Source organism: Ceratosolen solmsi, unplaced genomic scaffold, assembly GCF_000503995.2.
Source record: "Ceratosolen solmsi marchali unplaced genomic scaffold, CerSol_1.0 scaffold47, whole genome shotgun sequence".
NCBI lineage: Eukaryota > Metazoa > Arthropoda > Insecta > Hymenoptera > Agaonidae > Ceratosolen > Ceratosolen solmsi.
This window is the reverse complement of record NW_011948419.1, coordinates 4,544,368-4,560,110: the sequence shown is the minus strand read 5'-3', so window position 1 is coordinate 4,560,110 and position 15,743 is coordinate 4,544,368. Positions and strand designations below refer to the sequence as shown.

The following is a 15,743-nucleotide window of genomic DNA, read 5'->3' as shown; positions in this document are numbered from 1 at the left end:
TATTATAATACAGATAAAAATATTCTCATAAATAATATATCTATGTGAATTAAAATATATTAAATATTTTCGTTATATATTTTGAAATAACTAATATGATAAAACAAAAACAAAAAATTTCTATTAAAATTTTACATTAAAAATTTTAGGAATGAACAATTTCAATATCATATATAATATGCACATAAGATATACTATAATATTAAAAATATATTAAAATTAATATTACAAAAGATAAAAATAATATTTAACAAAATCGTATCTATACATATATATATACGAGTCCATGATATTATTGAATCCTATATGAGTATATAAAATTAGAAAGAGCAATTACAACATAATTTGTAGTTCAATTGTATTCATAATATTGAATAAAAGAAGTAAAAATAAATATTAGGTGGTCTTACGATTATTATAAAGCAGTAATCATTTTTATTAATATATAGATTTTTTATAATCCTATTTTAAAATTATTAAATAATTTTTTGCACATTTTTGTGTATTATTAGAGAAATATATTATATGGATTTGGTGTGCATTGAAATCTCAATTGTCTATTATTTTTTAAAAGGAACGGAATACCTTACGTTGAATTACATAAAACTATACACAACTCAATGTTTTTGCTTAAAAATTATTATATATTTCTAGCAATGCACAATTAAAAAATATAAAGAGGTAAGATTAATAGCTAATAAGCTCAATTCAACTTACATATATTACAAATTTTAATAATTTTCCTTTTATACTCCATTCATACTCCAGCTTCCTACTACTCACCCGTCTAACTATACTATACATAAATTTGTGTCTCTACTCCATATTAAATACTGGCATTACAAAGTTTCTTTTATTATCGAAAATACACATGCCTCTCAAGGTTACACCAATTCAAAGGATTCTGAGAGTAGAAGACAACATATTCTCATTGGTCAACATTCCGCGGGCTCGAACTCATTCTTCGAGACTCAATCAACAAAATAGTTATACCATATATGTTTCCATTAGTTGTATCATATATGATCGAAATTACACACTCAATTGATCAACTAAAATAAGATCAAAACAATTAAACCGATTTATTTATATTGATAATAGTTTTTAGTTTTCAATGAAAACACTGCATATAATGCAAAGGTATGACAAAATGAAAAATTCATTGTACAAATAAGGTATTTGATGTTATATTTGGTTACTTAAATGTCATTGACACTAAAATCTATAATAAAATGTTAATAGTTCATGGAATTATGCGTTATTATATATCATTTTAAATTAAAAAAAAAAATAATGTTGCCGTAAATTATTTAATGTTAAAGTAATTACCATATTAAAATAGTTACGTTCCTGAAATTAAATGATAATTAATTAATATAACTTATGTATATTGGAAATTTTTAAATACTTCAATATTTATTTATCAAAATGTACAAGTTTTCAATATTATTTTATTATTAAAATTATTGATGAAACATATCCATATTTATTAGGTTTTAAATATTAGACAATGTTTAAATCAAAATTAGAATTAGAAAGATATAATAATACAAAAATATTGTTAAAAATACCAAAAACATTTATGCGTTTAATTAAAATAAGTTTTTAAAAAGAAAATACTCGTTTAATTACTGACAAGCAGTTTTAGTATATTTTATTTATATTACCATATGAAATATTATTATATTAATTATTTCTATATACAATTATTTCATTTAAAAAATAAATAAAAAACTATGATTAATGTAGATGTAAATTAAACAATTGATAACTATAAACAATGAAAAGTAAAAACTTTAAAATAAGCTACTATAGATATATATATATATATATATATATATAAATATTTATAAATATAAAAATCATCAAATTGCTTTATTAATAAATAACACCAAACATATTAATTGAAAAATTGTATAATAAAACATAATTTTATAATTAATATAATAATTTTATAAACATAAAATCATTTTTATATTCAGACAAGCTTCGATTACGTATAATTTTCCAATACTGACAATCTTCTTGAAAATCAATAAGTAAATGGATCGCTGTAATCACCTTAACGTATTAAAAAATTCTATTTGCTTAACCAAGTGATATTGCAATTAAAAACTATATTTAGAGTAACATTTATGATTATAGAAAATAACTTTGTGTATAAACAACTTTATTCCGTACATTATTTACATACTTCGTAATTACACATGCAGATAAACTTTCATCAAATAATTTATTTGTGAAAATAATACTTTAATCAAAATTTTTAATCTTTATCTGAGATTATGTATATTGTAAAGTAAAAACAAGATTTTCAAATAGAAGGTCAATGTACACTTTTATATTGACTTAACTTTCAACTGTTAGTGTTACCTTCTGCTTACATTTTTATATCTTAAGATAAGTAATATATTTATGTTATTAAAAACTTTATAATTTACAATAATTTTTACATAAACTGTATATATTAAAATAGTTATTATATTATAAACTACAAATTTTAATTCGATTAAAAATTAATGTATATACTAAAATAATAATAAATTTTTAATAATAATAAATCACTAAATAATAGTGATATATAATTAGTTATGTCCATAAATTTCTAGTATAAATAATAAATAAGCTAATCTATAAATTACCACAAGTACTAATGTTATGATCAACATCAAAGTAACAGGAATTAATATCAAGAATTCAATGCGTTTGATTTATTTTCTGTACAACAAAAATAGTCAACAAAAATAATAAAAACAAACATTTCTAAATTTATATGAAAAAAAGTAAATAATAAATATTAATTAATTAAATTATATATGTCAATTATTAAATTTTATTAAAAGCATATACTAACATAAATACATAATAAATAAAAGATTTTTATAATTAATACGTCATTAGACGTCGTTAGAAAAATACTTAAATTCTATCAAATACTATAAAATTTTTGTATAGCTCTATACATAAACAAATTTGCAAAAAAAAGAAATTAAAAAAATTTTCTCGTAAAGAACCATAAATTAATATTTAAATCATTGTGAATAGTTTAAGAGAAAACGAACAACTGTAATATGTGAAAGTTCCTCGTATAAGAATCTTATTTATCGGCATTTAGTTCTCTAAATGGAATATTTCCAAAAAAACATGTAAGTATGGTACTGAAAATAGAAAAATAGTAGAAATAAAAATTTTTTAAATTAGAATAATTATTTAAACTTATAATAATGATTTATATAAAAATGTAAAAACTTCAAAATTATAATAAAAAAATAATAATATTAATCTTTCAACATACATATGCAAAATTTTCAATTCATTACTAATTATTATAAAAAATATTCTTTTTATAATTATCGAATTATTCATTAAAAATAAATTATATTTATACTATAATATTTACTTTTAAATTTACTCAAATGAAAAGCTTCCAATAGAAATTTCCTATTAGTTATTATTAGCTGGTTTTCTTCTCAAATCATACTGCAACACTAGTTATTAAAAAGTTTAATAGAATATTAATAAATTGTCCTTCAGATTTTCAGTTTAACTTAAAAAATAACTCTTTATAAGTTTTATAATAAGTTTCATTAATACATCACTATAAACCTTTAACATTTGAATTATAAATAAATTTCCCACTTGCAATTTTAGACTAAACATATAAAATATTTTTTACTTTTACAGGTTTAAATGTCTTATCTAATCATTTTGTTTTTATTTTGACTCGGAAAAATTGATATTAATAACTATTTCAGAAAACAATGAATAATAAATTTGGTTTTTCTATTGTCCTTTATTTTTCTCTTATTTAAAAACTCTTTTTATGTCGTAATAGATTAAAAACCAAAAAATTCAACTTATTTTTAATGTCCTTCTACATTTCATATATTAAAAAGGAATCAATTTAAAATGTCAATAATGATAAATTTAATTTGACAAATATAATTTTATCTTTCTAAATTTTTTATTTTTAAAAGAACATGTACTTCACAATAAGTTAGACATCATTTTTAAATTAATATTTATTTTATAATTAAAAATATTAAATAATATATAACATCAATGTTTTTAAATAAATTATGTTTTTATTATTTATAAAGTAATATATATACTTTGCGTATTCATATATATATTTTCTTTTATGATATCAATTTCATGGAAAAAGCTTATTATGGCAAGGTAATTTTATAAAATTAATGAAGACTATTTAAATTAATTTTAGCTTATTTTAATCAAAATTACAATTTTTCTATTTTTAGATTTTAGATATTAAAATAATAAGTATCTGTGAATCTAAAATTTGTAAAACCTATTTTCGAATGTAAAGCACATTTATATTTTATAATACGGTATAATTTTGAAAGCAAAGTTTAGAAAAGCAATAAATTTTTTTTTATATTTTTTAAAAATACAAAAATATAGGGTATTGTTTACGAACGTACTATGAACTAAGTTTACGTAGAAATTTGTAATTCATAACTAATATTTTATAAAATTGCTCTCATTAATTTAATAATCTTTGCAAATATTTTATTATATTAATAAATTAAATATTATTTATGAACCATAAATGTTTGTTGACACAACCAAACTATTTATAGAACTAACATTACAAAACTTATATCGAGAATAACTCCAAAACTTCTTTGTACAACTAACTTTAATTAATTAAATTTAAATAACTTCAATCAAAATGTTTTCAATGTTTTGAGCAATATTTTAAATTATTAAATATATTTTTATCATGGAAAAGAAATTATTTTTATAATTAACGTATCATCTCATATCTTTTATCAAAACATAAAAAGTTCTTAAAATTATCATCCACTGTTTTTCATGCAGTATGATTATAAAATTATATAAATCTAAAATTTAAATATAATTAAACGTTGATGCCTTCGTGAACAACCGTCGATAAAACTCCAAATATAACTTTAATATGAAACAATGTTTAAAGAATGGTTGCGAGTACCTTACGGTTGGCACAATTGTACACTATACGTTGCTAGAGCTTATAACTATAAATGTGCGCATAAAATCAGAGGGGTTGAAAAAAAACCATCGGCAGTGGCGCCACAACGGCTGCCAAGATGCAGCGCCTGCGCATATATAGATATATATAAAAGAATAAGGGGGTGTGCGTCAAGCCAAGGAAGTAAATCGAAACTTTGACAGTGTAGAAAACGACTTTGATACAGATACGCCACAACTTAAGCAATACATAGGGTAAGTTTGTCCTTATTTTCATCTCCTCAAATCTACAATTCTGAGAAATACGCTTTATGAGAATTTTTGACTGATATTACGGATTTATACCTACCGAATTTTATGGTATTATTGTGAAAGGTAGTGACATCAGTAGTACGAGAATTAGTGAGGATAAGTTACGAATAATTAAATGTAACGAGAGAAGTATACCAGAAATACGCGTTGGTGATAAGATTCGCTATTTTCGTTCGGTCATGTAAGTGTTATTCGCATGCGTATGTGTACTTAGTTTAAATCGATGCTTATACGGATACTTCGTTAATTAATATGACTGCGCTTCGTATGTGATGGATTTTTCGATGAGCCAAGGCGTACATTGAACAAAAAATAAGGTTAGATGCAAATATAATGAAGTTATTATGAAAATTAATAGATAAAATTATATTTTTTTTTAATTATAATTGCAATTAAAATAGATAATGAATTTAAATAAATCACTTAAAAAACATGACATGTGTAAAAATATTTACATTTTTTAAAATTTGAAAAATAAATTAATTAAAGTTCTTTTAATAAATTATCGTTAAATTCTTGCAAGAGGATAAATATACTTAGTTAAATACTTAAATATATAAAATAAATTTAAAAATAACTTAAATATAGAAATTAATTTTTTTTAAGAATTCGATATATTCATTTTATATTTTATATAATTATCATATAAATAATATATAATATAGGTATAAAATATCACCCACAAAAAAATAGTAACGATTTATTATATGTTTAGATAAAATACAAATTATATTTTATTAAAATTAGATTGAATTAAAAATTGTATTAAAAAATTATTCAAAAATTATAATTCAAAACGAATGAATTTGAAATTTTTCAAAAGTAAATTTTTAAAGTTGTCATTTTGCTTAAAGATTAAAAATATATTAGAATGTGCATAAAATTTTTTCTACCTTTTAGTTTATATATCAATAATATATTTAATTATAGATGTTCGATACCATATATATAAGAATATGGAATTCATTTAAATGATAAAAAAATTTATGAAATTGTAGATAACATTGGAATTTTCTGACAAACGATATAAATTATAAAAAAAGTATCAAATTTAAATTGAAACAATAAATAATAAAATTGCATGTTCTCACAGTCTCGTAAAAATGTCGTAAGTCGCATAATCTAATCGTTGACTCAGCAATTTATTGCCACGTAAAGTGAAAACAGGAAGAATAAACAGTTCCAAGCATCTGATACGGATAATTATATGATTCGATTACGTAGTTGATAATAGATGAACAGTTGCGTCAAACAATTAAAAAAGTAAAGGCTCGTATTTTAAACCCGCATAAGCATCGTCGGAAGATCATGGGCTAATCATACTCATAGGAGGGTGAAACACCTCTCGAACCTCCTACATGTATTTCCACACGTCGCAAGAGTCGGCTGGTGTCTTTGACCTTCATGTGACCCTTATTTCGGTTTCTCCAGATGCGCATGCTTCCACATCACTTGGCTGTGCGGTGTCTTATTAAAAATTAAATATATATATATATATATATATATAATTTATATATTTATATATAAATATAATAATATAATATATATATATATATATATATGTATATATATAATTAAGTTCATCTATATTTATATATTTTTGCAAGTATACATTTTGCAAATTTTAAAAAAATATATTTTTCAACTTATTACCTATAGAAAATTTTAGGAACTAATTAATTTTATTACTTTTTCAGACTATACACGGTACAAAAAATAGTTTCATTTACATTTATATTATTAAATTATAATACTATTATATATATAATCAGTGTAAAATAATTGCCATTATTAAGCTATTATATTATCAATATATATCTTGAATTTTATAATATAAAGAATATGGTTATATTTACGCATTCAATGTACAATGCATCTATCGTGATATTTCTCATATGAAATCGTAAATGTATGTTTTTTAAATTCTAAATAAATATGATTCAATTTTATCTTTTATAAAGTATAATATTAAATATATCTTCAATTCCCTTTTTCAACGAAATAAAAATAGTAGCTATATAAATCTATTGATAACATCAAATTATATATAAATTATAAATTAAATAAATTATATATCTAATATATTTTTAATATTATATCTTTAATTTATTTCTAATAAATTATTTTATTTCCATATCGAAATAAACGTATATAAAACGAAATTCAATAATTAATTTGGTAATATTATTTAGACAGAAATCAATTCAAAAGTAAAATCGTTCGTAAATATAATTTAATAAAATTTTAATAAATTTAAGTAAGTATATAACTAATAAAGAATAATTATTACATGATTTAGTCAATAATATGAATACATCGAATATAGTTCAACTCATATATCTTCTTTAAAATATACAAACTATAATATAGTTTGATTAGTAATATATATTTTTATAATTATGGTATATAGATATTCTATTGAATATAACCACGAATGTGATTATGAATAACCTCTTATAGATTAAATTTCTCATAATAAAAAACCAGCACCTGTTAAATTTAATATAAATATATGAAATATAATAAACTAATCAAATATAATATAATAAAATAAAGATTCGTGTTTTTTATTTATATTTTTTAATACAAAATTTGTAAATGAGCAGATAAATAATATTATAAAAAAATATATATATACAGTTTTTGAAATATTTTTTTACGACAATCTAAGAAGTAATTGAAGTTGATATTATCTTATATTTTTATATATCTTGTGCGATCCTTAACGTATAATGCAATCAAACAATTACGTATAATAATATTTAAACCAGATCATTAATCCAATTTATAAAAAAACAAATTAAAATTTTTAATAATGAATCATTGATACAATGTAAAATTTATTCAAATATTAATTCTATTATATGTAAATACTTTTATATAAGTATTTTTGAATCTAAATTTTACTTTATCTAAATAAAAAAAATTAAGTTATTATTATGCAGTACTTGGAATATAGTAAATCTTAACATTTTATCCGATTCTATCTTAAATTTATTTTTGGTATGTTCTACAATAAATATAACACAAATATCTTATAACAAAAATTAAATTTACATTAGTATTAAAAGTTACTGTTATATAAAACCTTGGCTTTACCACCCGTCAATCAAGTGTTCTTGATGAATATTTGTCATAATTCTCCATAATACTCCAGCATTCGCGAAAATCTTGAATAGTCAGTGTGTGTATATTTGGCAATGTTTGCATAAATTAATAAAACCATATATATATATATATATATATATATATATATAGTAAATCTATTACAGAGATTAATATTCATTAATTATTTATATTTTATTTGATATTATGTATAAGTTGCATTAACATTAATATTTTGTCTAATAGTGTAGGTGTGTGTGTGTGCGTGTGCGCGCGCGCGCGCGCGCGTGTGTGTGTGTGTGTGTGCCAGCGCACGTGCGTATAATATAAATATTAAATTAATATGTTCTTCTGATTTTTTTTTCATGCAGAAAAATGGATACGGAAAAGGTAATTTATTTAATACAACTATTGAAAATCTATAATATAAATTGCATTATCAGTATCATCGATCGAATGCCACGAAATAAAACGATTTATATAACAAATGTTTTATATTGCTTATAAACTTCTAAATGCCTTTGAATTCATTTTTTATAAAGAAATTAAATAATGCAACACTATTTTGTAAATTCTTAAAAAATTAGTGATTCTCTGTATTTTAATATAATTCTTAGAGTTCACATGAAACAGAAAACTTTCTTCTAAAACACATAAATGACAATGTTTTAATGTGTTTAAATAAAAACTTATTTTATACGAAAAAAATTAATATATTACATTAAAATGATAGAAAAGATATTTCAGTTTAAAAAAAAAATTGATTGAATTCTATTTCTACACACACATAAATAAATATGTGCCTACAATGTAATTAAAAAATTTTTTAATGATTAGATATATACATATATTTCATTAAAAAACAAATATTTATATTTTTTTTATAATTGTATTACATTGCTTCTTAAACTATTTGCGAATTATGCATTTATTATTATAACAAAGAAAAAGAAACGAATGGATTTACATGCAATAAATTATCTAAAAATAATGACTACTTTTTGCTAAAATTAAAACTATTTTAATAATGATAAAGACATAATTTCTATAATTCTACAGTGTTTTTATGCATATATATATATATGTGTGTGTGTGTGCGCGCGTGTGTTCGTTCGAGCTGAGTGTGTATGTATGTATTATGAAGTATAATCACAATAAGCTTTGCCCACAAACATTGTAAAAAAGATTGATATTGTATTTCGGAGAATTCGCGTTCGACTGGCAAGCACCGCTCATTTACATACAGACATATAAATGATAAATAATGGTTATAAAGAATATTTATTGATAAACGAGTTTGCAGTCAAGAGAAGGAAATCAGGAGCAGCCTTCGACGCCCACAGCACTGGCCCCTTCTGAGAAGGTATGCATGTGCAATAAATAACAAATACTCATGAGAGCTGCATGTGTATTCTACGCTCAGGCGATAAGATACGTGAAAAATACTTATGTTATGTTGAATTTTATTGAACGTAAAAATATTATATATGTAGACACGTAAAACTTTTCGGATAGGAAAAGGCTAAAATATGTTTTTTTTCTTCTAAGAGAAAGTTCAATGCACTTATTACGCAAACACTTATAGTACTTCATACATATAAAAATATTTTTTTAATCACAACTTGTTTCTTCTATAACAGTTTGATTCATTTTTATTATTATAAATATTCTACAATTATTCATTGAATCAATTATTCATTTGATTTACAAATCATGTACTAATAGAATATTCAAATAGAATAATTTACTAATATATTTTATTATATATATTAAGCGCCTACATGAAGATAAGGATGCGGTGAGTACTACAATTTTATATACAATTAAAATTTATTTGACGAGTAAAATTAAATTTAAGTTTTAATAGTTTTTTTTAAGTCTTACTAGTAATTTCAAAATTAAAATAGAAATACTAAAATATGCAGTTTTATTGAAAAATAATAATCTGTACCGATATGAAAGGTCGTCTAAAATATCAACAACAACAACAAAAAAATATAAAACAATTAAATTTCACATGAGTACTATTGGCAGACAATGAAATACGACATTATCACATCACATTAAAAAGAAAATATACAAAAACTCATGTGACAAAAAAATATTTATAAAAAGAATTCAATATTTTTGAGAATACTATATAAAAAAATAAACTATTATTAATGGAAAAACTTTATATAAACTATTTAATTTTAACATTTTTAAGGACTATATAAGTGTAATTTATCCATGTACAGTGATTGTTTCATTTATCTATTATTTTCTAAAAATTTATTATCTGTATCAAATACAACCCATGTACAACTTGAATTTTATACACGCGAGGAATATTTTTTCAACGATCTTTCTTTCCATTTGTATATTTAAAACAAATTTCTTGAACAAATTATTATTCAATCATTTGATATAGTTTTTGTTATCTCTATTTATTCTATAAGAGATATATATATATATATATATTTATTTATTTAAAAATATAAAATTTTTAGCTATTTTATTTTACTTTTATAAGTATACAGAAAAAATCCGTTTATAAATCTTTATTTAACGATTTTTCATATTGATATACAAAAAAAACAAATACTTAATAAAATATTTTATTTTTATTGGAAATTATATTATCTTGAAATTTATTCATAGTATGATAGAATTTATCCATTCTTTAAGAGGTTGAAAATGAGTCACATATTTCTGATTATTTTTCTGTGAAACGTCGTCGTATATATTCAATATTAATAATAGTTTAGTTATTTAAATTTAAACTTAAATAATAATACAATTATCCCGAAAACTTTATTGTATATATTTTTAATATTTTACAATAATTTACAAATAAATTTAATATGTATTTAATATTAATTTAATAAATAATGAAATAATTTATAATTATTAAAATTATTCATATTTTAACATCATTTTTATTGCCTTTAAGAATTTCAAATAACATGAATTCAATATTTATTCTATAATTTATGTTTATGAAGCTCAAGAGACAAGAATTATCCAATAATAAAAAAACAATTGCTTTATTTATAATATTTCATTTAGGATAAGAATCTAAAAATATGTCAATTATTTTTATATTTAAACTTGAAATTTAATAGAATTTGTTCAATTTTTTGTAGATAATTAAATTATTACTAATACGTTATTAAACTAAAATTATTAATGTTTAAATAAGATTAGATGACATTTTTGTACAGATGCAATCTTAAGCAATTCCTTACATTTTACCGAGCAATGATAATTGACACAAATAATGAGTCCTTATTAATATAAAGTGTTGTACAGTTCACCATCGTTATCTAAATCATTAATAATCTCTATACATGACATAAAAACAATTGTATTTGAATAATTTCCATATTGTGATAATAATGAATAGGAAAGCTTTTAGTTTTTAGAAACTTCTGTTTTTAATAAAAATTTTAAATTATGAAAACTATATTTTATTTTAATACAACTTTCACATATAAAATATACTTGCATTGAAAAAACTATTTAGTTAAATTACTGAAGGTTATAAGTTTCACGGAATACCTTTAAAAAAATATTAAGCATCGCTAGGGACATAATTGAAGTTCCTTTATAGAAATGATTGTGAACTTTATAAAATTGCAAATATATAAAAATTTATCAGAGTAATATTTCGGCTAAATAAACAATATAAACAGCTTGATTTTAACAATCTCATATCACAAATGTAATCATTGAAACATTTCCGTCCTATAAATGCATACTCGTGATAAACTTAGCTTCTATTATCTTTTGAAATAAAATATAAGTATAGCTCCTTTATTATATGGATTTGAAAATGTACGATAGCCTATAAAATATTTTCCTTCTTTTAATCATTGGCAGTTTTGGATAAATCAATTTAAATAATTATGAACAATACATATGAATTCTAGTTTATTTTAATTGTTAAATTCATGTTACAAGCGAATATCTGTTTGAAAATGGATTAACAGTATACATTATATTTTAACACTGTTTGTAAATAATTCTTAAACAGATTTTATTTAAAAATTTTATTTCGTTTAGCTAACTATATTTCAACAATCTTAGGACGTTATCTAATGACGATATCTAATGACGTTTTTCAAGACTACAAACACAAATTTTAAAGTAAACAACATTTCAACGACCATTCAAAATGTATCTGAAGAAAATTAGGCTTTGTCTTAGATAAGATTATCAAAATTAAAAATTATTTTATTTAAAAACAATTTTAATTCTTGAATAAAAATATGTATATAATTTTATTACATACAAAATAGCGAAACCTAATTATTATTGATTTCATAACAAATTAATACAATGAAAATTACAGTATCTTTATCGATAAAAAGATTTATTTATAAGATAAAAAGTTTAATTTTAACATAATCACAGATTTTATTTATGCAGATAAATGTTAGACAAATTTTTACCGAGTGGAATAATAATCCATTGATAAATATCTACGTTCAAAACAGAAATAAACATCATCTTTGAATATTATTATTAAATATATCAAATTCTGTACTCGATTTGGTGGAATAATGATTTTTTTTATCAATTAGAAAAATAAAAATAAAAAATAATATAACTTTTATATATCTATAAATAGAAGAACTTGTTTAAGTAGACAGGTATATAACCACAGAGTAAAAAAATATCTTAATAATTCAATGAAATTATATAATAAGAAATTTATAATTATGGTATATGATATGTGCGCTTTTCATGTACGGAAAATAAGAATATCAAGGCTTAAGTATTTCTAAAATTAAATGGTATATACAGTAGTAAATTTTAATTTTAGTAAATTTTAGTAAGAAATGTAAATAATAAATTTAAATATACATTATTAAACAATATACAATATCTTTAAATTATATAATTATTTTGACAATTTTTAATATCAATTTAGTTGTACATGATGAAAGCATATTAACCAAAAATTAATTTAAATATGTTTTTATAATGAAAATAGTATTATTTTTTAAGCAATTTAAACCAATATTAAATAATTAATATTTTAATACAAAGGGCATAAAATTTAATTCCAACAAAATTGATACATTTGGCATTTGACCTACGGTTTTTAATTTTATTGTTATATTTATTGAATACATTTAAAGAATATCTAAATTATAAATATTCAAATTTTATTTTATACAGACACTTTTGATATAATAAGTTAATAATGTTCAAAAGTTTTTCCTGCCATAAGTAAAGAATTTTTATTCATTATTAAAATTCTTTTAATTTTTACTAGTTATATTTTCATATATCCAATAATTTAATCTATTTTATCAAAAAATAGTTAATGAAAACTATATGTAGGTATGTTTTTTTCATATTGTCTAATTAGTTTTCTTTTTACTAGCATTGCCTTAATGAAATATTTTTATTTATCGCATTTGCAGATGAAATTTATATAAATATTTTTTATTTATAAACTAAGATCTTATTACATTTTCTTACATTTAATTATTATTAAAACATTTAATTTTTTTATTATTGAAAAATATGTAATATAAATATCTTCATTTATAAATAATATGGATATTTACAATAAATTCTGTACTATAGTATAAAAATTCATTAAAACTAAGTTATGTACTAAAAGACCCGTTTCAAGTTAATTTTTATGTAGTACTTTACAATAACAATTATAAACGTGATATAATACATAAAAATTTAAATAATGTAAATTTTTTATATTTATAATAAATTTAATATCTTATAAAGTTTGAAAAACAATTAAAAATTAGTGTGCATCAATTCTATAGAAATGAAGAAATATATTATCAATATTTCTGATAAGATTTTATATTTTGTCTATCTTTTACTTAATGTTATCAAATTGAATCAAATCCAATGTGCAATATATTTAAGCAATGATATAGAAAAGGTATTTAAATAAAATTATTTAAAAGATTACAAATAAAGCTTGCATATCTTAAAAAATTATAGTACATAATATATAATTAATTTTTCAAGTGTAATAATAAATATTTATTTTATTTTTTAAAAAGTATTATATAGATATGAACTCGTTATATCATTATCACTAAGATTTTATGTATTGCTTACTAAGTTACTTTGTTATCAAATCTTTAATAAGAGTTCAAGTACAGTAATTGTAAGAATTTTTGTAATAACACTGATTTAAACATTGCGTTATTGTAACTTTTTATATCCATAGTAAAATCATATATATTTCATTATATAATAAATACAAAAAATTTTCGCTTTATATTGGACTAACAAAGTAATAAAAATTCTAACTAATATTTTATGTAAACATTATATAAAAAGTTAAAGTAAAATTCACATTTCTCCAATAAATATTAAATTCAATATAAATGTTAAATAATTATATTTAACGAATATAATCATTCTCTTATATCAATTATATCCACATATTTCAATTTTGTTTATTTTACGCTACTACGTCTATATTATAATATTTTGTTTTATTTAATTTAGCACTTTGTTAATGTAAAATTAACTATATATTTTATAATTTAACGAAATACTTTATAATAATTTATATAATTTATAATCATGATGGTATAATTAATTTCTGAAAATATATTCAATATTACTTTAAATGTAATTAAAGCAACAATATTTAATCATATAAAACAATTTATATATTATTTGCAAAAAGTAAGCACAGTAAGAAAGACTATCTTTTACAAAATAAATAATTTATGTCAATCAATGTTTAAAATCATGTTCGTAACATATATTTTAAAAACTGTCAAATTATGACAACTATTACATTAGCAAACGGAGTTCGGTAAATTATAAAATGAAGAATAGACTGTAAGTAAAATAAAAATATTTTGCATTATATTTACTTATTGCCTTTATTTTTTTTTAATTTTTCATTTAAAGAATATTTATAATAAAATCTTTTTTCTGTAAATCTTTGTACTCGTATTGTATGAAACAAAAATAAGCATTCGATTATTTGTAGATATATGATGAAATTTACAACAAACATACAATATAAATAATCGTATTAAATCTAAATAAACTTAAAATATTCATCTGCATTTTATACCAATTATATTCTCCTCTTTCTTGTTCATTCTCTTTTGAATTTTGTTATTTCGTCATTTATCATGATTTTTTGTAATTTAAAAATTAATATTAATATCTTTTTAAATTAACATTTTTGTCACTAAGTTTCTATATTCGATTGCAAATTTATAATTAAAATATTGCAAAAAACAGCTTTTACAAATAAAATTATCATTTACAATATAAATAATGTTAGCTCACTTTAAAATAAATATGATATAGATTACAATAATCTTTGAAAATTCGTAAATTTTATCCGTAAGATAAAATAA

At 20.3% G+C, this 15,743-nt stretch overlaps 1 long non-coding RNA gene across 1 annotated transcript; it reads left to right on the top strand.

Moving 5' to 3' along the window:
• The first annotated feature begins 5,178 nt into the window (after positions 1-5,178).
• Positions 5,179-9,741, top strand: LOC105360579 (uncharacterized). Its single transcript, XR_912809.1, has 3 exons — positions 5,179-5,226; positions 8,760-8,778; positions 9,692-9,741. It is a non-coding gene; the product is annotated as an uncharacterized LOC105360579 (long non-coding RNA).
• Positions 9,742-15,743: the final 6,002 nt, after the last annotated feature.